General features: G+C 39.5%; 26 pseudogenes; all 26 read left to right on the top strand.

The window, feature by feature from the left end:
* Positions 1-137: 137 nt before the first annotated feature.
* On the top strand, positions 138-256 carry LOC114779097 (uncharacterized; annotated as a pseudogene).
* Positions 257-2,116: 1,860 nt separating this feature from the next.
* LOC114779117 (uncharacterized) lies at positions 2,117-2,235 on the top strand (annotated as a pseudogene).
* Positions 2,236-2,395: 160 nt separating this feature from the next.
* On the top strand, positions 2,396-2,514 carry LOC114779093 (uncharacterized; annotated as a pseudogene).
* Positions 2,515-2,674: 160 nt separating this feature from the next.
* Positions 2,675-2,793, top strand: LOC114779128 (uncharacterized; annotated as a pseudogene).
* Positions 2,794-2,954: 161 nt separating this feature from the next.
* Positions 2,955-3,073, top strand: LOC114779108 (uncharacterized; annotated as a pseudogene).
* Positions 3,074-4,170: 1,097 nt separating this feature from the next.
* On the top strand, positions 4,171-4,289 carry LOC114779101 (uncharacterized; annotated as a pseudogene).
* Positions 4,290-5,322: 1,033 nt separating this feature from the next.
* On the top strand, positions 5,323-5,441 carry LOC114779123 (uncharacterized; annotated as a pseudogene).
* Positions 5,442-7,210: 1,769 nt separating this feature from the next.
* Positions 7,211-7,329, top strand: LOC114779103 (uncharacterized; annotated as a pseudogene).
* A 440-nt stretch (positions 7,330-7,769) lies between these two features.
* On the top strand, positions 7,770-7,888 carry LOC114779114 (uncharacterized; annotated as a pseudogene).
* A 160-nt stretch (positions 7,889-8,048) lies between these two features.
* LOC114779127 (uncharacterized) lies at positions 8,049-8,167 on the top strand (annotated as a pseudogene).
* A 160-nt stretch (positions 8,168-8,327) lies between these two features.
* Positions 8,328-8,446, top strand: LOC114779096 (uncharacterized; annotated as a pseudogene).
* Positions 8,447-9,468: 1,022 nt separating this feature from the next.
* On the top strand, positions 9,469-9,587 carry LOC114779122 (uncharacterized; annotated as a pseudogene).
* Positions 9,588-10,806: 1,219 nt separating this feature from the next.
* On the top strand, positions 10,807-10,925 carry LOC114779113 (uncharacterized; annotated as a pseudogene).
* A 439-nt stretch (positions 10,926-11,364) lies between these two features.
* LOC114779116 (uncharacterized) lies at positions 11,365-11,483 on the top strand (annotated as a pseudogene).
* A 160-nt stretch (positions 11,484-11,643) lies between these two features.
* Positions 11,644-11,762, top strand: LOC114779104 (uncharacterized; annotated as a pseudogene).
* Positions 11,763-11,922: 160 nt separating this feature from the next.
* On the top strand, positions 11,923-12,041 carry LOC114779107 (uncharacterized; annotated as a pseudogene).
* Positions 12,042-13,137: 1,096 nt separating this feature from the next.
* Positions 13,138-13,256, top strand: LOC114779100 (uncharacterized; annotated as a pseudogene).
* Positions 13,257-14,289: 1,033 nt separating this feature from the next.
* Positions 14,290-14,408, top strand: LOC114779121 (uncharacterized; annotated as a pseudogene).
* Positions 14,409-16,177: 1,769 nt separating this feature from the next.
* LOC114779102 (uncharacterized) lies at positions 16,178-16,296 on the top strand (annotated as a pseudogene).
* Positions 16,297-16,736: 440 nt separating this feature from the next.
* Positions 16,737-16,855, top strand: LOC114779112 (uncharacterized; annotated as a pseudogene).
* Positions 16,856-17,015: 160 nt separating this feature from the next.
* Positions 17,016-17,134, top strand: LOC114779092 (uncharacterized; annotated as a pseudogene).
* Positions 17,135-17,294: 160 nt separating this feature from the next.
* On the top strand, positions 17,295-17,413 carry LOC114779095 (uncharacterized; annotated as a pseudogene).
* Positions 17,414-18,434: 1,021 nt separating this feature from the next.
* Positions 18,435-18,553, top strand: LOC114779120 (uncharacterized; annotated as a pseudogene).
* A 1,219-nt stretch (positions 18,554-19,772) lies between these two features.
* Positions 19,773-19,891, top strand: LOC114779111 (uncharacterized; annotated as a pseudogene).
* Positions 19,892-24,211: 4,320 nt separating this feature from the next.
* LOC114779126 (uncharacterized) lies at positions 24,212-24,330 on the top strand (annotated as a pseudogene).
* A 721-nt stretch (positions 24,331-25,051) lies between these two features.
* On the top strand, positions 25,052-25,170 carry LOC114779119 (uncharacterized; annotated as a pseudogene).
* The last annotated feature ends 33 nt before the right edge of the window (positions 25,171-25,203 follow it).

Here is a 25,203-nt window from a genome sequence, read left to right as displayed (position 1 = left end):
AAAGTATTTACATGGCTTTGTTAGCTTTTTTTTGCCTTTTCTCCATCATAATTTGACAGTAAAGCGGGAGTTTTTGCACTTTAAAATGTTTTCAAAGCCCTTTTGTTTAAAGTCCAAGATTTTTTTAAGCAGAGTTTGCTTACGGACATACCAGCTGAAGATTGCCCAATCTTGTCTGATCTCAGAAGCTAAGAAGGCTTGGGCCTGGTTAGTACTTGGATGGGAGACTACGTGGGAATGCCAGGTGCTGTAAGCTTTAACTATTTTAAAACTTTTAAAATGAAAGTATTTACATCACTTTGTTAACTTTTTTTAAAGTAAGTTAAGGGGTTTTTTTTTTTTTCTTTGAAATGTTTTCCCGCCTTTTATCTTTTTTTTTTTTTTTTTTAAACTTCTCTTCAGGTTTCTTTGTCTGTGTGTGCTCTACAACGATCATTCACAGGCTTGGCTATGGAGTGGGGTGGAGCTGAATCGATTAGGTAGGGTTTTCCAGCCCTCGGCCTTAAGGTGCTACGCATCCTGATGTCAATTTAATATCTGATTCGTCATATTAAGCGAATTTTTAGAACAGGGAGTCGGCAATAGTGCCTGCTCCATCTGCTCCATTCATCGACCCAGTATTGCAGTGCCTCTAGAAGGTGTGCACTTTATTTGTTGTATTGCAAATAAAAGCTTACCACTCCAACTTTTTGCCTTTTCTCCATCATAATTCTACAGTAAAGCGGGAGTTTTCACTCTTTGATATGTGTTCAAGCCCCTTTGGTTTAAAGTTCAAGATTTTCAAGCAGAGTTTGTGTACGGACAAGACTACCTGGAAATACCAGCTGCTGTAAGCTTTAACTATTGAAAAACTTTTAAAATGAAAGTATTTACATGGCTTTGTTAGCTTTTTTTGCCTTTTCTCCATCATAATTATGACAGTAAAGCCGGAGTTTTCACTCTTTGATATGTGTTCAAGCCCCTTTGGTTTAAAGTTCAAGATTTTCAAGCAGAGTTTGTGTACGGACAAACCAGCCGAAGAATGCCCAAACTTGTCTGATCTCAGAAGCTAAGAAGGCTTGGGCCTGGTTAGTACTTGGATGGGAGACTACGTGGGAATGCCAGGTGCTGTAAGCTTTAACTATTGAAAAACTTTTAAAATGAAAGTATTTACATGGCTTTGTTAGCTTTTTTTGCCTTTTCTCCATCATAATTATGACAGTAAAGCCGGAGTTTTCACTCTTTGATATGTGTTCAAGCCCCTTTGGTTTAAAGTTCAAGATTTTCAAGCAGAGTTTGTGTACGGACAAACCAGCTGAAGAATGCCCAAACTTGTCTGATCTCAGAAGCTAAGAAGGCTTGGGCCTGGTTAGTACTTGGATGGGACACTACCTGGGAATACCAGGTGCTGTAAGCTTTAACTATTGAAAAACTTTTAAAATGAAAGTATTTACATGGCTTTGTTAGCTTTTTTTGCCTTTTCTCCATCATAATTATGACAGTAAAGCCGGAGTTTTCACTCTTTGATATGTGTTCAAGCCCCTTTGGTTTAAAGTTCAAGATTTTCAAGCAGAGTTTGTGTACGGACAAACCAGCTGAAAAATGCCCAATCTTGTCTTATCTCAGAAGCTAAGAAGGCTTGGGCCTGGTTAGTACTGGGATGGGAGACTACCTGGGAATACCAGGTGCTGTAAGCTTTAACTATTGAAAAACCTTTTAAATGAAAGTATTTACATGGCTTTGTTAGCTTTTTTTGCCTTTTCTCCATCATAATTTGACAGTAAAGCGGGAGTTTTCACTCTTTGATATGTGTTCAAGCCCCTTTGGTTTAAAGTTCTGGATTTTCAAGCAGAGTTTGTGTACGGACAAACCAGCTGAAGAATGCCCAATCTTGTCTGATCTCAGAAGCTCAGAAGGCTTGGGCCTGGTTAGTACTTAGATGGGAGACTACTTGGGAATACCAGGTGCTGTAAGCTTTAACTATAGAAAAACTTTTAAAATGAAAGTATTTACATGGCTTTGTTAGCTTTTTTTGCCTTTTCTCCATCATAATTATGACAGTAAAGCGGGAGTTTTCACTCTTTGATATGTGTTCAAGCCCTTTTGGTTTAAAGTTCAAGATTTTCAAGCAGAGTTTGTGTATGGACAAACCAGCTGAAGAATGCCCAATCTTGTCTGATCTCAGAAGCTAAGAAGGCTTGGGCCTGGTTAGTACTTGGATGGGAGACTACCTGGGAATACCAGGTGCTGTAAGCTTTAACTATTGAAAAACTTTTTAAATGAAAGTATTTACATGGATTTGTTAACTTTTTTTGCCTTTTCTCCATCATAATTTGACAGTAAAGCGGGAGTTTTCGCACTTTATAATGTTTTCAAAGTCCTTTTGTTTAAAGTCCAAGATTTTCAAGCAGAGTTTGCTTACGGACATACCAGCTGAAGATTGCCCAATCTTGTCTGATCTCAGAAGCTAAGAAGGCTTGGGCCTGGTTAGTACTTAGATGGGAGACTACCTGGGAATACCAGGTGCTGTAAGCTTTAACTATTGAAAAACTTTTTAAATGAAAGTATTTACATGGCTTTGTTAGCTTTTTTTGCCTTTTCTCCATCATAATTTGACAGTAAAGCGGGAGTTTTCGCACTTTAAAATGTTTTCAAAGCCCTTTTGTTTAAAGTCCAAGATTTTCAAGCAGAGTTTGCTTACGGACATACCAGCTGAAGATTGCCCAATCTTGTCTGATCTCAGAAGCTAAGAAGGCTTGGGCCTGGTTAGTACTTAGATGGGAGACTACCTGGGAATACCAGGTGCTGTAAGCTTTAACTATTGAAAAACTTTTTAAATGAAAGTATTTACATGGCTTTGTTAGCTTTTTTTTGCCTTTTCTCCATCATAATTTGACAGTAAAGCGGGAGTTTTCGCACTTTAAAATGTTTTCAAAGCCCTTTTGTTTAAAGTCCAAGATTTTCAAGCAGAGTTTGCTTACGGACATACCAGCTGAAGATTGTCCAATCTTGTCTGATCTCAGAAGCTAAGAAGGCTTGGGCCTGGTTAGTACTTGGATGGGAGACTACGTGGGAATGCCAGGTGCTGTAAGCTTTAACTATTGTAAAACTTTTAAAATGAAAGTATTTACATCACTTTGTTAACTTTTTTTAAAGTAAGTTAAGGGTTTTTTTTTTTTTTCTTTGAAATGTTTTCCCGCCTTTTATCTTTTTTTTTTTTTTTTTTTAAACTTCTCTTCAGGTTTCTTTGTCTGTGTGTGCTCTACAACGATCATTCACAGGCTTGGCTATGGAGTGGGGTGGAGCTGAATCGATTAGGTGGGGTTTTTTCAGCTCTCGGCCTTAAGATGCTACGCACCCTGATGTCAATTTAATATCTGATTCGTCATATTAAGCGGATTTTTAGAACAGGGAGTTGGCAATAGGGCCTGCTCCATCTGCTCCATTCATCGACCCAGTATTGCATTGCCTCTAGAAGGTGTGCACTTTATTTGTTGTATTGCAAATAAAAGCTTACCACTCCAACTTTTTGCCTTTTCTCCATCATAAATTGACAGTAAAGCGGAGTTTTCACTCTTTGATATGTGTTCAAGCCCCTTTGGTTTAAAGTTCAAGATTTTCAAGCAGAGTTTGTGTACGGACAAACCAGCTGAAGAATGCCCAATCTTGTCTGATCTCAGAAGCTCAGAAGGCTTGGGCCTGGTTAGTACTTGGATGGGAGACTACCTGGGAATACCAGGTGCTGTAAGCTTTAACTATTGAAAAACTTTTAAAATGAAAGTATTTACATGGCTTTGTTAGCTTTTTTTGCCTTTTCTCCATCATAATTATGACAGTAAAGCGGGAGTTTTCACTCTTTGATATGTGTTCAAGCCCCTTTGGTTTAAAGTTCAAGATTTTCAAGCAGAGTTTGTGTACGGACAAACCAGCTGAAGAATGCCCAATCTTGTCTGATCTCAGAAGCTAAGAAGGCATGGGCCAGGTTAGTACTTGGATGGGAGGCTACCTGGAAATACCAGGTGCTGTAAGCTTTAACTATTGAAAAACTTTTTCAATGAAAGTACTTACATGGCTTTGTTAACTTTTTTTGCCTTTTCTCCATCATAATTTGACAGTAAAGCGGGAGTTTTCGCACTTTATAATGTTTTCAAAGTCCTTTTGTTTAAAGTCCAAGATTTTCAAGCAGAGTTTGCTTACGGACATACCAGCTGATGATTGCCCAATCTTGTCTGATCTCAGAAGCTAAGAAGGCTTGGGCCTGGTTAGTACTTGGATGGGAGACTACGTGGGAATGCCAGGTGCTGTAAGCTTTAACTATTGTAATACTTTTAAAATGAAAGTATTTACATCACTTTGTTAACTTTTTTTAAAAGTAAGTTAAGGGGTATTTTCTTTCTTTGATATGTTTTCCCGCCTTTTATCTTTTTTTTTTTATTCATTTATTTATTTATTTTTAAACTTCTCTTCAGGTTTCTTTGTCTGTGTGTGCTCTACAATGATCATTCACAGGCTTGGCTATGGAGTGGGGTGGAGCTGAATCGATTAGGTAGGGTTTTCCAGCCCTCGGCCTTAAGGTGCTACGCATCCTGATGTCAATTTAATATCTGATTCGTCATATTAAGCGAATTTTTAGAACAGGGAGTCGGCAATAGTGCCTGCTCCATCTGCTCCATTCATCGACCCAGTATTGCAGTGCCTCTAGAAGGTGTGCACTTTATTTGTTGTATTGCAAATAAAAGCTTACCACTCCAACTTTTTGCCTTTTCTCCATCATAATTCTACAGTAAAGCGGGAGTTTTCACTCTTTGATATGTGTTCAAGCCCCTTTGGTTTAAAGTTCAAGATTTTCAAGCAGAGTTTGTGTACGGACAAGACTACCTGGAAATACCAGCTGCTGTAAGCTTTAACTATTGAAAAACTTTTAAAATGAAAGTATTTACATGGCTTTGTTAGCTTTTTTTGCCTTTTCTCCATCATAATTATGACAGTAAAGCCGGAGTTTTCACTCTTTGATATGTGTTCAAGCCCCTTTGGTTTAAAGTTCAAGATTTTCAAGCAGAGTTTGTGTACGGACAAACCAGCCAAAGAATGCCCAAACTTGTCTGATCTCAGAAGCTAAGAAGGCTTGGGTCTGGTTAGTACTTGGATGGGAGACTACGTGGGAATGCCAGGTGCTGTAAGCTTTAACTATTGAAAAACTTTTAAAATGAAAGTATTTACATGGCTTTGTTAGCTTTTTTTGCCTTTTCTCCATCATAATTTGACAGTAAAGCGGGAGTTTTCACTCTTTGATATGTGTTCAAGCCCCTTTGGTTTAAAGTTCAAGATTTTCAAGCAGAGTTTGTGTACGGACAAACCAGCTGAAGAATGCCCAAACTTGTCTGATCTCAGAAGCTAAGAAGGCTTGGGCCTGGTTAGTACTTGGATGGGAGACTACCTGGGAATACCAGGTGCTGTAAGCTTTAACTATTGAAAACTTTTAAAATGAAAGTATTTACATGGCTTTGTTAGACACAACAATCATTCCGGTGCCAAAAAAGTCATCTCCTTCCTGCTTTAATGACTACCGTCCAATTGCACTTACCCCCATCCTCATGAAGTGCTTTGAACGGCTAGTCATGAAGCACATCAAGTCTGCCCTCCCCCCCTCACTGGACCCCTTCCAGTTTGCATATCGGCCCAACCGCTCAACCGATGATGCCATCTCCACTGCACTCCACTCAGCACTCACACATCTGGACAATAAAGACTCATATGTTCGAATGCTGTTCATAGACTTCAGTTCAGCATTTAACACAATAATCCCACAACAGCTCACACAAAAACTGATCCAGCTGGGGCTCAACACCTCACTGTGTAACTGGCTGTTGGACTTCTTCACAGGAAGACCACAAGCAGTACGGGTTGGCAGTAGCACATCCAGCACCATCGTCCTTAACACGGGGGCTCCTCAGGGATGTGTGCTGAGCCCCCTTCTCTTTACTCTGCTGACCCACGACTGCACTCCGTCACACTGCTCCAACCTCTTCATCAAGTTTGCATATGACACGACTGTGGTGGGTCTCATTAATAACAGGGATGAGTCTAACTACAGAAGCGAGGTGAGCCGCCTGGCCAAGTGGTGCGGAGACAACAATCTCTCCCTGAATGTGGAGAAAACGAAAGAGATTGTTGTTGACTTCAGGAGAGGAAACACTCAGCATGCTCCTCTGACCATCAACGGTGCATCTGTGGAGAGAGTGAGCAGCACCAAGTTCCTGGGTGTGCACATTACCGAGGATCTCTCCTGGACAAAAAACACCACTGCACTGGCCAAGAAAGCACAGCAGCGTCTTTACTTCCTCCGCAAACTAAGAAGAGCAAGAGCACCAGCCCCCATCATGCACACATTCTACCGAGGAACCATCGAGAGCATCCTGTCCAGCTGCATCACTGTGTGGTTTGGAGCCTGCAATGCGTCCTGCCAAAAAACTCTCCAACGCATAGTCACAGCAGCTGAGAGAATCATCGGTGTCCCTCTCCCCTCCCTCCAAGACATCTACAGTACACGGCTCACCAAGAAAGCCCTCTGCATAGCAGCTGATCCCACCCATCCAATGCAAACCTTCTTCAGCCTGCTGCCATCAGGGAGGAGACTGCGGAGTCTCCAGGCCAGGACCAGCAGACTGAAGGACAGCTTCACCCATCAGGCGGTCAGGAAACTCAACTCCCTCCCGGCTCTGCCCCCACTCCCCTCACTCCCCTCTTCTGCTCCACAAACTTTCTGAACTCTAAATCACACAAACTGACCATGCACCAGTCACTCTGTGCAGCTCTGGTCTGCCATCTACCTCACTTTCACTTCGTCACTTTAAACTAAAAACTCTGTTGCACTATTGGTTTTTGCACTCTCCTGATGTTGCACTCTCCACCATGTGCCCTTATTTGTACATGGTGTTTTTAAAATTGTATATTGTGCCTTTCTTTTTAAATTGTATTTATACTCTGTATTCGTTACTGTTACTGTTTTTGTATTTAATGTTATTCTTATGGGTCAGAGAGTAACGTAATTTCAATTCTCTGCATGTCCTGTACATGTGGCAGAATTGACAATAAAGTTGACTTGACTTGACTTGACTTGACTTTTTTGCCTTTTCTCCATCATAATTATGACAGTAAAGCCGGAGTTTTCACTCTTTGATATGTGTTCAAGCCCCTTTGGTTTAAAGTTCAAGATTTTCAAGCAGAGTTTGTGTACGGACAAACCAGCTGAAAAATGCCCAATCTTGTCTGATCTCAGAAGCTAAGAAGGCTTGGGCCTGGTTAGTACTGGGATGGGAGACTACCTGGGAATACCAGGTGCTGTAAGCTTTAACTATTGAAAAACCTTTTAAATGAAAGTATTTACATGGCTTTGTTAGCTTTTTTTGCCTTTTCTCCATCATAATTTGACAGTAAAGCGGGAGTTTTCACTCTTTGATATGTGTTCAAGCCCCTTTGGTTTAAAGTTCTGGATTTTCAAGCAGAGTTTGTGTACGGACAAACCAGCTGAAGAATGCCCAATCTTGTCTGATCTCAGAAGCTCAGAAGGCTTGGGCCTGGTTAGTACTTAGATGGGAGACTAATTGGGAATACCAGGTGCTGTAAGCTTTAACTATAGAAAAACTTTTAAAATGAAAGTATTTACATGGCTTTGTTAGCTTTTTTTGCCTTTTCTCCATCATAATTATGACAGTAAAGCGGGAGTTTTCACTCTTTGATATGTGTTCAAGCCCTTTTGGTTTAAAGTTCAAGATTTTCAAGCAGAGTTTGTGTATGGACAAACCAGCTGAAGAATGCCCAATCTTGTCTGATCTCAGAAGCTAAGAAGGCTTGGGCCTGGTTAGTACTTGGATGGGAGACTACCTGGGAATACCAGGTGCTGTAAGCTTTAACTATTGAAAAACTTTTTAAATGAAAGTATTTACATGGATTTGTTAACTTTTTTTGCCTTTTCTCCATCATAATTTGACAGTAAAGCGGGAGTTTTCGCACTTTATAATGTTTTCAAAGTCCTTTTGTTTAAAGTCCAAGATTTTCAAGCAGAGTTTGCTTACGGACATACCAGCTGAAGATTGCCCAATCTTGTCTGATCTCAGAAGCTAAGAAGGCTTGGGCCTGGTTAGTACTTAGATGGGAGACTACCTGGGAATACCAGGTGCTGTAAGCTTTAACTATTGAAAAACTTTTTAAATGAAAGTATTTACATGGCTTTGTTAGCTTTTTTTGCCTTTTCTCCATCATAATTTGACAGTAAAGCGGGAGTTTTCGCACTTTAAAATGTTTTCAAAGCCCTTTTGTTTAAAGTCCAAGATTTTCAAACAGAGTTTGCTTACGGACATACCAGCTGAAGATTGCCCAATCTTGTCTGATCTCAGAAGCTAAGAAGGCTTGGGCCTGGTTAGTACTTGGATGGGAGACTACGTGGGAATGCCAGGTGCTGTAAGCTTTAACTATTGTAAAACTTTTAAAATGAAAGTATTTACATCACTTTGTTAACTTTTTTTAAAGTAAGTTAAGGGGTATTTTTTTTTTCTTTGAAATGTTTTCCCGCCTTTTATCTTTTTTTTTTTTTTTTTTTAAACTTCTCTTCAGGTTTCTTTGTCTGTGTGTGCTCTACAACTATCATTCACAGGCTTGGCTATGGAGTGGGGTGGAGCTGAATCGATTAGGTGGGGTTTTTTCAGCTCTCGGCCTTAAGGTGCTACGCACCCTGATGTCAATTTAATATCTGATTCGTCATATTAAGCGGATTTTTAGAACAGGGAGTTGGCAATAGGGCCTGCTCCATCTGCTCCATTCATCGACCCAGTATTGCAGTGCCTCTAGAAGGTGTGCACTTTATTTGTTGTATTGCAAATAAAAGCTTACCACTCCAACTTTTTGCCTTTTCTCCATCATAATTCTACAGTAAAGCGGGAGTTTTCACTCTTTGATATGTGTTCAAGCCCCTTTGGTTTAAAGTTCAAGATTTTCAAGCAGAGTTTGTGTACGGACAAGACTACCTGGAAATACCAGCTGCTGTAAGCTTTAACTATTGAAAAACTTTTAAAATGAAAGTATTTACATGGCTTTGTTAGCTTTTTTTGCCTTTTCTCCATCATAATTATGACAGTAAAGCCGGAGTTTTCACTCTTTGATATGTGTTCAAGCCCCTTTGGTTTAAAGTTCAAGATTTTCAAGCCGAGTTTGTGTACAGACAAACCAGCCGAAGAATGCCCAAACTTGTCTGATCTCAGAAGCTAAGAAGGCTTGGGCCTGGTTAGTACTTGGATGGGAGACTACGTGGGAATGCCAGGTGCTGTAAGCTTTAACTATTGAAAAACTTTTAAAATGAAAGTATTTACATGGCTTTGTTAGCTTTTTTTGCCTTTTCTCCATCATAATTATGACAGTAAAGCCGGAGTTTTCACTCTTTGATATGTGTTCAAGCCCCTTTGGTTTAAAGTTCAAGATTTTCAAGCAGAGTTTGTGTACGGACAAACCAGCTGAAGAATGCCCAAACTTGTCTGATCTCAGAAGCTAAGAAGGCTTGGGCCTGGTTAGTACTTGGATGGGAGACTACCTGGGAATACCAGGTGCTGTAAGCTTTAACTATTGAAAAACTTTTAAAATGAAAGTATTTACATGGCTTTGTTAGCTTTTTTTGCCTTTTCTCCATCATAATTATGACAGTAAAGCCGGAGTTTTCACTCTTTGATATGTGTTCAAGCCCCTTTGGTTTAAAGTTCAAGATTTTCAAGCAGAGTTTGTGTACGGACAAACCAGCTGAAGAATGTCCAATCTTGTCTGATCTCAGAAGCTAAGAAGGCTTGGGCCTGGTTAGTACTTGCATTGGAGACTACGTGGGAATGCCAGGTGCTGTAAGCTTTAACTATTGTAAAACTTTTAAAATGAAAGTATTTACATCACTTTGTTAACTTTTTTTAAAAGTAAGTTAAGGGGTATTTTCTTTCTTTGATATGTTTTCCCGCCTTTTATCTTTATTTTATTTATTTATTTATTTATTTTTTAAACTTCTCTTCAGGTTTCTTTGTCTGTGTGTGCTCTACAACAATCATTCACAGGCTTGGCTATAGAGTGGGGTGGAGCTGAATCGATTAGGTGGGGTTTTCCAGCCCTCGGCCTTAAGGTGCTACGCATCCTGATGTCAATTTAATATCTGATTTGTCATATTAAGCGGATTTTTAGAACAGGGAGTCGGCAATAGGGCCTGCTCCATCTGCTCCATTCATCGACCCAGTATTGCATTGCCTCTAGAAGGTTAGCACTTTATTAGTTGTATTGCAAATAAAAGCTTACCACTCAAACTTTTTGCCTTTTCTCCATCATAATTTGAGGCTACCTGGGAATACCAGGTGCTGTAAGCTTTAACTGTTGAAAAACTTTTAAAATGAAAGTATTTACATGGCTTTGTTAGCTTTTTTTGCCTTTTCTCCATCATAATTTGACAGTAAAGCGGAGTTTTCACTCTTTGATATGTGTTCAAGCCCATTTGGTTTAAAGATTAAGATTTTCAAGCAGAGTTTGTGTACGGACAAACCAGCTGAAGAATGCCCAAACTTGTCTGATCTAAGAAGCTAAGAAGGCTTGGGCCTGGTTAGTACTTGGATGGGAGACTACCTGGGAATACCAGGTGCTATAAGCTTTAACTATTGAAAAACTTTTAAAATGAAAGTATTTACATGGCTTTGTTAGCTTTTTTTGCCTTTTCTCCATCATAATTATGACAGTAAAGTGGGAGTTTTCACTCTTTAATATGTGTTCAAGCACCTTTGGTTTAAAGTTCAAGATTTTCAAGCAGAGTTTGTGTATGGACAAACCAGCTGAAGAATGCCCAATCTTGTCTGATCTCAGAAGCTAAGAAGGCTTGGGCCTGGTTAGTACTTGGATGGGAGACTACCTGGGAATACCAGGTGCTGTAAGCTTTAACTATTGAAAAACTTTTAAAATGAAAGTATTTACATGGCTTTGTTAGCTTTTTTTGCCTTTTCTCCATCATAATTATGACAGTAAAGCGTGAGTTTTCACTCTTTGATATGTGTTCAAGCCCCTTTGGTTTAAAGTTCAAGATTTTCAAGCAGAGTTTGTGTACGGACAAACCAGCTGAAAGATGCCCAATCTTGTCTGATCTAAGAAGCTGAGAAGGCTTGGGCCTGGTTAGTACTTGGATGGGAGACTACCTGGGAATACCAGATGCTGTAAGCTTTAACTATTGAAAAACTTTTAAATGAAAGTATTTACATGGCTTTGTTAGCTTTTTTTGCCTTTTCTCCATCATAATTTGACAGTAAAGCGGGAGTTTTCGCACTTTATAATGTTTTCAAAGTCCTTTTGTTTAAAGTCCAAGATTTTCAAGCAGAGTTTGCTTACGGACATACCAGCTGAAGATTGCCCAATCTTGTCTGATCTCAGAAGCTAAGAAGGCTTGGGCCTGGTTAGTACTTAGATGGGAGACTACCTGGGAATACCAGGTGCTGTAAGCTTTAACTATTGAAAAACTTTTTAAATGAAAGTATTTACATGGCTTTGTTAGCTTTTTTTGCCTTTTCTCCATCATAATTTGACAGTAAAGCGGGAGTTTTCGCACTTTAAAATGTTTTCAAAGCCCTTTTGTTTAAAGTCCAAGATTTTCAAGCAGAGTTTGCTTACGGACATACCAGCTGAAGATTGCCCAATCTTGTCTGATCTCAGAAGCTAAGAAGGCTTGGGCCTGGTTAGTACTTAGATGGGAGACTACCTGGGAATACCAGGTGCTGTAAGCTTTAACTATTGAAAAACTTTTTAAATGAAAGTATTTACATGGCTTTGTTAGCTTTTTTTGCCTTTTCTCCATCATAATTTGACAGTAAAGCGGGAGTTTTCGCACTTTAAAATGTTTTCAAAGCCCTTTTGTTTAAAGTCCAAGATTTTCAAGCAGAGTTTGCTTACGGACATACCAGCTGAAGATTGTCCAATCTTGTCTGATCTCAGAAGCTAAGAAGGCTTGGGCCTGGTTAGTACTTGGATGGGAGACTACGTGGGAATGCCAGGTGCTGTAAGCTTTAACTATTGTAAAACTTTTAAAATGAAAGTATTTACATCACTTTGTTAACTTTTTTTAAAGTAAGTTAAGGGTTTTTTTTTTTTTTCTTTGAAATGTTTTCCCGCCTTTTATCTTTTTTTTTTTTTTTTTTAAACTTCTCTTCAGGTTTCTTTGTCTGTGTGTGCTCTACAACGATCATTCACAGGCTTGGCTATGGAGTGGGGTGGAGCTGAATCGATTAGGTGGGGTTTTTTCAGCTCTCGGCCTTAAGATGCTACGCACCCTGATGTCAATTTAATATCTGATTCGTCATATTAAGCGGATTTTTAGAACAGGGAGTTGGCAATAGGGCCTAATCCATCTGCTCCATTCATCGACCCAGTATTGCATTGCCTCTAGAAGGTGTGCACTTTATTTGTTGTATTGCAAATAAAAGCTTACCACTCCAACTTTTTGCCTTTTCTCCATCATAAATTGACAGTAAAGCGGAGTTTTCACTCTTTGATATGTGTTCAAGCCCCTTTGGTTTAAAGTTCAAGATTTTCAAGCAGAGTTTGTGTACGGACAAACCAGCTGAAGAATGCCCAATCTTGTCTGATCTCAGAAGCTCAGAAGGCTTGGGCCTGGTTAGTACTTGGATGGGAGACTACCTGGGAATACCAGGTGCTGTAAGCTTTAACTATTGAAAAACTTTTAAAATGAAAGTATTTACATGGCTTTGTTAGCTTTTTTTGCCTTTTCTCCATCATAATTATGACAGTAAAGCGGGAGTTTTCACTCTTTGATATGTGTTCAAGCCCCTTTGGTTTAAAGTTCAAGATTTTCAAGCAGAGTTTGTGTACGGACAAACCAGCTGAAGAATGCCCAATCTTGTCTGATCTCAGAAGCTAAGAAGGCATGGGCCAGGTTAGTACTTGGATGGGAGGCTACCTGGAAATACCAGGTGCTGTAAGCTTTAACTATTGAAAAACTTTTTCAATGAAAGTACTTACATGGCTTTGTTAACTTTTTTTGCCTTTTCTCCATCATAATTTGACAGTAAAGCGGGAGTTTTCGCACTTTATAATGTTTTCAAAGTCCTTTTGTTTAAAGTCCAAGATTTTCAAGCAGAGTTTGCTTACGGACATACCAGCTGATGATTGCCCAATCTTGTCTGATCTCAGAAGCTAAGAAGGCTTGGGCCTGGTTAGTACTTGGATGGGAGACTACGTGGGAATGCCAGGTGCTGTAAGCTTTAACTATTGTAATACTTTTAAAATGAAAGTATTTACATCACTTTGTTAACTTTTTTTAAAAGTAAGTTAAGGGGTATTTTCTTTCTTTGATATGTTTTCCCGCCTTTTATCTTTTTTTTTTTATTCATTTATTTATTTATTTTTAAACTTCTCTTCAGGTTTCTTTGTCTGTGTGTGCTCTACAATGATCATTCACAGGCTTGGCTATGGAGTGGGGTGGAGCTGAATCGATTAGGTAGGGTTTTCCAGCCCTCGGCCTTAAGGTGCTACGCATCCTGATGTCAATTTAATATCTGATTCGTCATATTAAGCGAATTTTTAGAACAGGGAGTCGGCAATAGTGCCTGCTCCATCTGCTCCATTCATCGACCCAGTATTGCAGTGCCTCTAGAAGGTGTGCACTTTATTTGTTGTATTGCAAATAAAAGCTTACCACTCCAACTTTTTGCCTTTTCTCCATCATAATTCTACAGTAAAGCGGGAGTTTTCACTCTTTGATATGTGTTCAAGCCCCTTTGGTTTAAAGTTCAAGATTTTCAAGCAGAGTTTGTGTACGGACAAGACTACCTGGAAATACCAGCTGCTGTAAGCTTTAACTATTGAAAAACTTTTAAAATGAAAGTATTTACATGGCTTTGTTAGCTTTTTTTGCCTTTTCTCCATCATAATTATGACAGTAAAGCCGGAGTTTTCACTCTTTGATATGTGTTCAAGCCCCTTTGGTTTAAAGTTCAAGATTTTCAAGCAGAGTTTGTGTACGGACAAACCAGCCAAAGAATGCCCAAACTTGTCTGATCTCAGAAGCTAAGAAGGCTTGGGTCTGGTTAGTACTTGGATGGGAGACTACGTGGGAATGCCAGGTGCTGTAAGCTTTAACTATTGAAAAACTTTTAAAATGAAAGTATTTACATGGCTTTGTTAGCTTTTTTTGCCTTTTCTCCATCATAATTTGACAGTAAAGCGGGAGTTTTCACTCTTTGATATGTGTTCAAGCCCCTTTGGTTTAAAGTTCAAGATTTTCAAGCAGAGTTTGTGTACGGACAAACCAGCTGAAGAATGCCCAAACTTGTCTGATCTCAGAAGCTAAGAAGGCTTGGGCCTGGTTAGTACTTGGATGGGAGACTACCTGGGAATACCAGGTGCTGTAAGCTTTAACTATTGAAAACTTTTAAAATGAAAGTATTTACATGGCTTTGTTAGACACAACAATCATTCCGGTGCCAAAAAAGTCATCTCCTTCCTGCTTTAATGACTACCGTCCAATTGCACTTACCCCCATCCTCATGAAGTGCTTTGAACGGCTAGTCATGAAGCACATCAAGTCTGCCCTCCCCCCCTCACTGGACCCCTTCCAGTTTGCATATCGGCCCAACCGCTCAACCGATGATGCCATCTCCACTGCACTCCACTCAGCACTCACACATCTGGACAATAAAGACTCATATGTTCGAATGCTGTTCATAGACTTCAGTTCAGCATTTAACACAATAATCCCACAACAGCTCACACAAAAACTGATCCAGCTGGGGCTCAACACCTCACTGTGTAACTGGCTGTTGGACTTCTTCACAGGAAGACCACAAGCAGTACGGGTTGGCAGTAGCACATCCAGCACCATCGTCCTTAACACGGGGGCTCCTCAGGGATGTGTGCTGAGCCCCCTTCTCTTTACTCTGCTGACCCACGACTGCACTCCGTCACACTGCTCCAACCTCTTCATCAAGTTTGCATATGACACGACTGTGGTGGGTCTCATTAATAACAGGGATGAGTCTAACTACAGAAGCGAGGTGAGCCGCCTGGCCAAGTGGTGCGGAGACAACAATCTCTCCCTGAATGTGGAGAAAACGAAAGAGATTGTTGTTGACTTCAGGAGAGGAAACACTCAGCATGCTCCTCTGACCATCAACGGTGCATCTGTGGAGAGAGTGAGCAGCACCAAGTTCCTGGGTGTGCACATTACCGAGGATCTCTCCTGGACAAAAAACACCACTGCACTGGCCAAGAAAGCACAGCAGCGTCTTTACTTCCTCCGCAAACTAAGAAGAGCAAGAGCACCAGCCCCCATCATGCACACATTCTACCGAGGAACCATCGAGAGCATCCTGTCCAGCTGCATCACTGTGTGGTTTGGAGCCTGCAATGCGTCCTGCCAAAAAACTCTCCAACGCATAGTCACAGCAGCTGAGAGAATCATCGGTGTCCCTCTCCCCTCCCTCCAAGACATCTACAGTACACGGCTCACCAAGAAAGCCCTCTGCATAGCAGCTGATCCCACCCATCCAATGCAAACCTTCTTCAGCCTGCTGCCATCAGGGAGGAGACTGCGGAGTCTCCAGGCCAGGACCAGCAGACTGAAGGACAGCTTCACCCATCAGGCGGTCAGGAAACTCAACTCCCTCCCGGCTCTGCCCCCACTCCCCTCACTCCCCTCTTCTGCTCCACAAACTTTCTGAACTCTAAATCACACAAACTGACCATGCACCAGTCACTCTGTGCAGCTCTGGTCTGCCATCTACCTCACTTTCACTTCGTCACTTTAAACTAAAAACTCTGTTGCACTATTGGTTTTTGCACTCTCCTGATGTTGCACTCTCCACCATGTGCCCTTATTTGTACATGGTGTTTTTAAAATTGTATATTGTGCCTTTCTTTTTAAATTGTATTTATACTCTGTATTCGTTACTGTTACTGTTTTTGTATTTAATGTTATTCTTATGGGTCAGAGAGTAACGTAATTTCAATTCTCTGCATGTCCTGTACATGTGGCAGAATTGACAATAAAGTTGACTTGACTTGACTTGACTTGACTTTTTTGCCTTTTCTCCATCATAATTATGACAGTAAAGCCGGAGTTTTCACTCTTTGATATGTGTTCAAGCCCCTTTGGTTTAAAGTTCAAGATTTTCAAGCAGAGTTTGTGTACGGACAAACCAGCTGAAAAATGCCCAATCTTGTCTGATCTCAGAAGCTAAGAAGGCTTGGGCCTGGTTAGTACTGGGATGGGAGACTACCTGGGAATACCAGGTGCTGTAAGCTTTAACTATTGAAAAACCTTTTAAATGAAAGTATTTACATGGCTTTGTTAGCTTTTTTTGCCTTTTCTCCATCATAATTTGACAGTAAAGCGGGAGTTTTCACTCTTTGATATGTGTTCAAGCCCCTTTGGTTTAAAGTTCTGGATTTTCAAGCAGAGTTTGTGTACGGACAAACCAGCTGAAGAATGCCCAATCTTGTCTGATCTCAGAAGCTCAGAAGGCTTGGGCCTGGTTAGTACTTAGATGGGAGACTAATTGGGAATACCAGGTGCTGTAAGCTTTAACTATAGAAAAACTTTTAAAATGAAAGTATTTACATGGCTTTGTTAGCTTTTTTTGCCTTTTCTCCATCATAATTATGACAGTAAAGCGGGAGTTTTCACTCTTTGATATGTGTTCAAGCCCTTTTGGTTTAAAGTTCAAGATTTTCAAGCAGAGTTTGTGTATGGACAAACCAGCTGAAGAATGCCCAATCTTGTCTGATCTCAGAAGCTAAGAAGGCTTGGGCCTGGTTAGTACTTGGATGGGAGACTACCTGGGAATACCAGGTGCTGTAAGCTTTAACTATTGAAAAACTTTTTAAATGAAAGTATTTACATGGATTTGTTAACTTTTTTTGCCTTTTCTCCATCATAATTTGACAGTAAAGCGGGAGTTTTCGCACTTTATAATGTTTTCAAAGTCCTTTTGTTTAAAGTCCAAGATTTTCAAGCAGAGTTTGCTTACGGACATACCAGCTGAAGATTGCCCAATCTTGTCTGATCTCAGAAGCTAAGAAGGCTTGGGCCTGGTTAGTACTTAGATGGGAGACTACCTGGGAATACCAGGTGCTGTAAGCTTTAACTATTGAAAAACTTTTTAAATGAAAGTATTTACATGGCTTTGTTAGCTTTTTTTGCCTTTTCTCCATCATAATTTGACAGTAAAGCGGGAGTTTTCGCACTTTAAAATGTTTTCAAAGCCCTTTTGTTTAAAGTCCAAGATTTTCAAACAGAGTTTGCTTACGGACATACCAGCTGAAGATTGCCCAATCTTGTCTGATCTCAGAAGCTAAGAAGGCTTGGGCCTGGTTAGTACTTGGATGGGAGACTACGTGGGAATGCCAGGTGCTGTAAGCTTTAACTATTGTAAAACTTTTAAAATGAAAGTATTTACATCACTTTGTTAACTTTTTTTAAAGTAAGTTAAGGGGTATTTTTTTTTTCTTTGAAATGTTTTCCCGCCTTTTATCTTTTTTTTTTTTTTTTTTAAACTTCTCTTCAGGTTTCTTTGTCTGTGTGTGCTCTACAACTATCATTCACAGGCTTGGCTATGGAGTGGGGTGGAGCTGAATCGATTAGGTGGGGTTTTTTCAGCTCTCGGCCTTAAGGTGCTACGCACCCTGATGTCAATTTAATATCTGATTCGTCATATTAAGCGGATTTTTAGAACAGGGAGTTGGCAATAGGGCCTGCTCCATCTGCTCCATTCATCGACCCAGTATTGCAGTGCCTCTAGAAGGTGTGCACTTTATTTGTTGTATTGCAAATAAAAGCTTACCACTCCAACTTTTTGCCTTTTCTCCATCATAATTCTACAGTAAAGCGGGAGTTTTCACTCTTTGATATGTGTTCAAGCCCCTTTGGTTTAAAGTTCAAGATTTTCAAGCAGAGTTTGTGTACGGACAAGACTACCTGGAAATACCAGCTGCTGTAAGCTTTAACTATTGAAAAACTTTTAAAATGAAAGTATTTACATGGCTTTGTTAGCTTTTTTTGCCTTTTCTCCATCATAATTATGACAGTAAAGCCGGAGTTTTCACTCTTTGATATGTGTTCAAGCCCCTTTGGTTTAAAGTTCAAGATTTTCAAGCCGAGTTTGTGTACAGACAAACCAGCCGAAGAATGCCCAAACTTGTCTGATCTCAGAAGCTAAGAAGGCTTGGGCCTGGTTAGTACTTGGATGGGAGACTACGTGGGAATGCCAGGTGCTGTAAGCTTTAACTATTGAAAAACTTTTAAAATGAAAGTATTTACATGGCTTTGTTAGCTTTTTTTGCCTTTTCTCCATCATAATTATGACAGTAAAGCCGGAGTTTTCACTCTTTGATATGTGTTCAAGCCCCTTTGGTTTAAAGTTCAAGATTTTCAAGCAGAGTTTGTGTACGGACAAACCAGCTGAAGAATGCCCAAACTTGTCTGATCTCAGAAGCTAAGAAGGCTTGGGCCTGGTTAGTACTTGGATGGGAGACTACCTGGGAATACCAGGTGCTGTAAGCTTTAACTATTGAAAAACTTTTAAAATGAAAGTATTTACATGGCTTTGTTAGCTTTTTTTGCCTTTTCTCCATCATAATTATGACAGTAAAGCCGGAGTTTTCACTCTTTGATATGTGTTCAAGCCCCTTTGGTTTAAAGTTCAAGATTTTCAAGCAGAGTTTGTGTACGGACAAACCAGCTGAAGAATGTCCAATCTTGTCTGATCTCAGAAGCTAAGAAGGCTTGGGCCTGGTTAGTACTTGCATTGGAGACTACGTGGGAATGCCAGGTGCTGTAAGCTTTAACTATTGTAAAACTTTTAAAATGAAAGTATTTACATCACTTTGTTAACTTTTTTTAAAAGTAAGTTAAGGGGTATTTTCTTTCTTTGATATGTTTTCCCGCCTTTTATCTTTATTTTATTTATTTATTTATTTATTTTTTAAACTTCTCTTCAGGTTTCTTTGTCTGTGTGTGCTCTACAACAATCATTCACAGGCTTGGCTATAGAGTGGGGTGGAGCTGAATCGATTAGGTGGGGTTTTCCAGCCCTCGGCCTTAAGGTGCTACGCATCCTGATGTCAATTTAATATCTGATTTGTCATATTAAGCGGATTTTTAGAACAGGGAGTCGGCAATAGGGCCTGCTCCATCTGCTCCATTCATCGACCCAGTATTGCATTGCCTCTAGAAGGTTAGCACTTTATTAGTTGTATTGCAAATAAAAGCTTACCACTCAAACTTTTTGCCTTTTCTCCATCATAATTTGAGGCTACCTGGGAATACCAGGTGCTGTAAGCTTTAACTGTTGAAAAACTTTTAAAATGAAAGTATTTACATGGCTTTGTTAGCTTTTTTTGCCTTTTCTCCATCATAATTTGACAGTAAAGCGGAGTTTTCACTCTTTGATATGTGTTCAAGCCCATTTGGTTTAAAGATTAAGATTTTCAAGCAGAGTTTGTGTACGGACAAACCAGCTGAAGAATGCCCAAACTTGTCTGATCTAAGAAGCTAAGAAGGCTTGGGCCTGGTTAGTACTTGGATGGGAGACTACCTGGGAATACCAGGTGCTATAAGCTTTAACTATTGAAAAACTTTTAAAATGAAAGTATTTACATGGCTTTGTTAGCTTTTTTTGCCTTTTCTCCATCATAATTATGACAGTAAAGTGGGAGTTTTCACTCTTTAATATGTGTTCAAGCACCTTTGGTTTAAAGTTCAAGATTTTCAAGCAGAGTTTGTGTATGGACAAACCAGCTGAAGAATGCCCAATCTTGTCTGATCTCAGAAGCTAAGAAGGCTTGGGCCTGGTTAGTACTTGGATGGGAGACTACCTGGGAATACCAGGTGCTGTAAGCTTTAACTATTGAAAAACTTTTAAAATGAAAGTATTTACATGGCTTTGTTAGCTTTTTTTGCCTTTTCTCCATCATAATTATGACAGTAAAGCGTGAGTTTTCACTCTTTGATATGTGTTCAAGCCCCTTTGGTTTAAAGTTCAAGATTTTCAAGCAGAGTTTGTGTACGGACAAACCAGCTGAAAGATGCCCAATCTTGTCTGATCTAAGAAGCTGAGAAGGCTTGGGCCTGGTTAGTACTTGGATGGGAGACTACCTGGGAATACCAGATGCTGTAAGCTTTAACTATTGAAAAACTTTTAAAATGAAAGTATTTACATGGCTTTGTTAGCTTTTTTTGCCTTTTCTCCATAATAATTATGACAGTAAAGCGTGAGTTTTCACTCTTTGATATGTGTTTAAGCCCCTTTGGTTTAAAGTTCAAGATTTTCAAGCAGAGTTTGTGTACGGACAAACCAGCTGAAGAATGCCCAATCTTGTCTGATCTCAGAAGCTCAGAAGGCTTGGGCCTGGTTAGTACTTGGATGGGAGACTACCTGGGAATATCAGGTGCTGTAAGCTTTAACTATTGAAAAACTCTTAAAATGAAAGTATTTACATGGCTTTGTTAGCTTTTTTTGCCTTTTCTCCATCATACGTATGACAGTAAAGTGGGAGTTTTCACTCTTTGATATGTGTTCAAGCCCCTTTTGTTTAAAGTTCAAGATTTTCAAGCAGAGTTTGTGAATGGACAAACCAGCTGAAGAATGCCCAATCTTGTCTGATCTCAGAAGCTAAGAAGGCTTGGGCCTGGTTAGTACTTGGATGGGAGACTACCTGGGAATACCAGGTGCTGTAAGCTTTAACTATTGAAAAACTTTTAAAATGAAAGTATTTACATGGCTTTGTTAGCTTTTTTTTCCTTTTCTCCATAATAATTATGACAGTAAAGCGTGAGTTTTCACTCTTTGATATGTGTTTAAGCCCCTTTGGTTTAAAGTTCAAGATTTTCAAGCAGAGTTTGCTTACGGACATACCAGCTGAAGATTGCCCAATCTTGTCTGATCTCAGAAGCTAAGAAGGGTTGGGCCTGGTTAGTACTTGGATGGGAGACTACGTGGGAATGCCAGGTGCTGAAAGCTTTAACTATTGTGAAACTTTTAAAATGAAAGTATTTACATCACTTTGTTAACTTTTTTTTAAAGTAAGTTAAGGGGTATTTTCTTTCTTTGATATGTTTTCCCGCCTTTTATCTTTTTTTTTTTTTTTTTTAAACTTCTCTTCAGGTTTCTTTGTCTGTGTGTGCTCTACAACGATCATTCACAGGCTTGGCTATTGAGTGGGGTGGAGCTGAATCGATTAGGTGGGGTTTTGCAGCCCTCGGCCTTAAGGTGCTACGCATCCTGATGTCAATTTAATATCTGATTCGTCATATTAAGCGGATTTTTAGAACAGGGAGTCGACAATAGGGCCTGCTTCATCTGCTCCATTCATCGACCCAGTATTGCATTGCCTCTAGAAGGTGTGCACTTTATTTGTTGTATTGCAAATAAAAGTTTACCACTCCAACTTTTTGCCTTTTCTCCATCATAATTTGACATTAAGGCGGGAGTTTTCACTCTTTGATATGTGTTCAAGCCCCTTTGGTTTAAAGTTCAAGATTTTCAAGCAGAGTTTGTGTACGGACAAACCAGCTGAAGAATGTCCAATCTTGTCTGATCTCAGAAGCTAAGAAGGCTTGGGCCTGGTTAGTGCTTGCATTGGAGACTACGTGGGAATGCCAGGTGCTGTAAGCTTTAACTATTGTAAAACTTTTAAAATGAAAGTATTTACATCACTTTGTTAACTTTTTTTAAAAGTAAGTTAAGGGGTATTTTCTTTCTTTGATATGTTTTCCCGCCTTTTATCTTTATTTTATTTATTTATTTATTTTTTTTTTTAAACTTCTCTTCAGGTTTCTTTGTCTGTGTGTGCTCTACAACGATCATTCACTGGCTTGGCTATAGAGTGGGGTGGAGCTGAATCGATTAGGTGGGGTTTTCCAGCCCTCGGCCTTAAGGTGCTACGCATCCTGATGTCAATTTAATATCTGATTCGTCATATTAAGCGGATTTTTAGAACAGGGAGTCGGCAATAGGGCCTGCTCTATCTGCTCCATTCATCGACCCAGTATTGCATTGCCTCTAGAAGGTTAGCACTTTATTTGTTGTATTGCAAATAAAAGCTTACCACTCAAACTTTTTGCCTTTTCTCCATCATAATTTGAGGCTACCTGGGAATACCAGGTGCTGTAAGCTTTAACTGTTGAAAAACTTTTAAAATGAAAGTATTTACATGGCTTTGTTAGCTTTTTTTGCCTTTTCTCCATCATAATTTGACAGTAAAGCGGAGTTTTCACTCTTTGATATGTGTTCAAGCCCATTTGGTTTAAAGATCAAGATTTTCAAGCAGAGTTTGTGTACGGACAAACCAGCTGAAGAATGCCCAAACTTGTCTGATCTAAGAAGCTAAGAAGGCTTGGGCCTGGTTAGTACTTGGATGGGAGACTACCTGGGAATACCAGGTGCTATAAGCTTTAACTATTGAAAAACTTTTAAAATGAAAGTATTTACATGGCTTTGTTAGCTTTTTTTGCCTTTTCTCCATCATAATTATGACAGTAAAGTGGGAGTTTCACTCTTTAATATGTGTTCAAGCACCTTTGGTTTAAAGTTCAAGATTTTCAAGCAGAGTTTGTGTATGGACAAACCAGCTGAAGAATGCCCAATCTTGTCTGATCTCAGAAGCTAAGAAGGCTTGGGACTGGTTAGTACTTGGATGGGAGACTACCTGGGAATACCAGGTGCTGTAAGCTTTAACTATTGAAAAACTTTTAAAATGAAAGTATTTACATGGCTTTGTTAGCTTTTTTTGCCTTTTCTCCATCATAATTATGACAGTAAAGCGGGAGTTTTCACTCTTTGATATGTGTTCAAGCCCCTTTGGTTTAAAGTTCAAGATTTTCAAGCAGAGTTTGTGTACGGACAAACCAGCTGAAAGATGCCCAATCTTGTCTGATCTAAGAAGCTGAGAAGGCTTGGGCCTGGTTAGTACTTGGATGGGAGACTACCTGGGAATACCAGATGCTGTAAGCTTTAACTATTGAAAAACTTTTAAAATGAAAGTATTTACATGGCTTTGTTAGCTTTTTTTGCCTTTTCTCCATCATAATTATGACAGTAAAGTGGGAGTTTTCACTCTTTGATATGTGTTCAAGCCCCTTTTGTTTAAAGTTCAAGATTTTCAAGCAGAGTTTGTGAATAGACAAACCAGCTGAAGAATGCCCAATCTTGTCTGATCTCAGAAGCTAAGAAGGCTTGGGCCTGGTTAGTACTTGGATGGGAGACTACCTGGGAATACCAGGTGCTGTAAGCTTTAACTATTGAAAAACTTTTAAAATGAAAGTATTTACATGGCTTTGTTAGCTTTTTTTTTCCTTTTCTCCATAATAATTATGACAGTAAAGCGTGAGTTTTCACTCTTTGATATGTGTTTAAGCCCCTTTGGTTTAAAGTTCAAGATTTTCAAGCAGAGTTTGCTTACGGACATACCAGCTGAAGATTGCCCAATCTTGTCTGATCTCAGAAGCTAAGAAGGGTTGGGCCTGGTTAGTACTTGGATGGGAGACTACGTGGGAATGCCAGGTGCTGAAAGCTTTAACTATTGTGAAACTTTTAAAATGAAAGTATTTACATCACTTTGTTAACTTTTTTTTAAAGTAAGTTAAGGGGTATTTTCTTTCTTTGATATGTTTTCCCGCCTTTTATCTTTTTTTTTTTTTTTTTAAACTTCTCTTCAGGTTTCTTTGTGTGTGTGTGCTCTACAACGATCATTCACTGGCTTGGCTATAGAGTGGGGTGGAGCTGAATCGATTAGGTGGGGTTTTCCAGCCCTCGGCCTTAAGGTGCTACGCATCCTGATGTCAATTTAATATCTGATTCGTCATATTAAGCGGATTTTTAGAACAGGGAGTCGGCAATAGGGCCTGCTCTATCTGCTCCATTCATCGACCCAGTATTGCATTGCCTCTAGAAGGTTAGCACTTTATTTGTTGTATTGCAAATAAAAGCTTACCACTCAAACTTTTTGCCTTTTCTCCATCATAATTTGAGGCTACCTGGGAATACCAGGTGCTGTAAGCTTTAACTGTTGAAAAACTTTTAAAATGAAAGTATTTACATGGCTTTGTTAGCTTTTTTTGCCTTTTCTCCATCATAATTATGACAGTAAAGTGGGAGTTTTCACTCTTTAATATGTGTTCAAGCACCTTTGGTTTAAAGTTCAAGATTTTCAAGCAGAGTTTGTGTATGGACAAACCAGCTGAAGAATGCCCAATCTTTTCTGATCTCAGAAGCTAAGAAGGCTTGGGCCTGGTTAGTACTTGGATGGGAGACTACCTGGGAATACCAGGTGCTGTAAGCTTTAACTATTGAAAAACTTTTAAAATGAAAGTATTTACATGGCTTTGTTAGCTTTTTTTGCCTTTTCTCCATCATAATTATGACAGTAAAGCGGGAGTTTTCACTCTTTGATATGTGTTCAAGCCCCTTTGGTTTAAAGTTCAAGATTTTCAAGCAGAGTTTGTGTACGGACAAACCAGCTGAAAGATGCCCAATCTTGTCTGATCTAAGAAGCTGAGAAGGCTTGGGCCTGGTTAGTACTTGGATGGGAGACTACCTGGGAATACCAGATGCTGTAAGCTTTAACTATTGAAAAACTTTTAAAATGAAAGTATTTACATGGCTTTGTTAGCTTTTTTTGCCTTTTCTCCATAATAATTATGACAGTAAAGCGTGAGTTTTCACTCTTTGATATGTGTTTAAGCCCCTTTGGTTTAAAGTTCAAGATTTTCAAGCAGAGTTTGTGTACGGACAAACCAGCTGAAGAATGCCCAATCTTGTCTGATCTCAGAAGCTCAGAAGGCTTGGGCCTGGTTAGTACTTGGATGGGAGACTACCTGGGAATATCAGGTGCTGTAAGCTTTAACTATTGAAAAACTTTTAAAATGAAAGTATTTACATGGCTTTGTTAGCTTTTTTTGCCTTTTCTCCATCATAATTATGACAGTAAAGCGGGAGTTTTCACTCTTTGATATGTGTTCAAGCCCCTTTTGTTTAAAGTTCAAGATTTTCAAGCAGAGTTTGTGAATGGACAAACCAGCTGAAGAATGCCCAATCTTATCTGATCTCAGAAGCTAAGAAGGCTTGGGCCTGGTTAGTACTTGGATGGGAGACTACCTGGGAATACCAGGTGCTGTAAGCTTTAACTATTCAAAAACTTTTAAAATGAAAGTAT

The sequence above is a fragment of the Denticeps clupeoides genome, unplaced genomic scaffold (genome assembly GCF_900700375.1).
Source record: "Denticeps clupeoides unplaced genomic scaffold, fDenClu1.1, whole genome shotgun sequence".
NCBI lineage: Eukaryota > Metazoa > Chordata > Actinopteri > Clupeiformes > Denticipitidae > Denticeps > Denticeps clupeoides.
The sequence above is the reverse complement of the archived record's forward strand: the minus strand, read 5'-3'. Positions and strand labels throughout refer to the sequence as shown.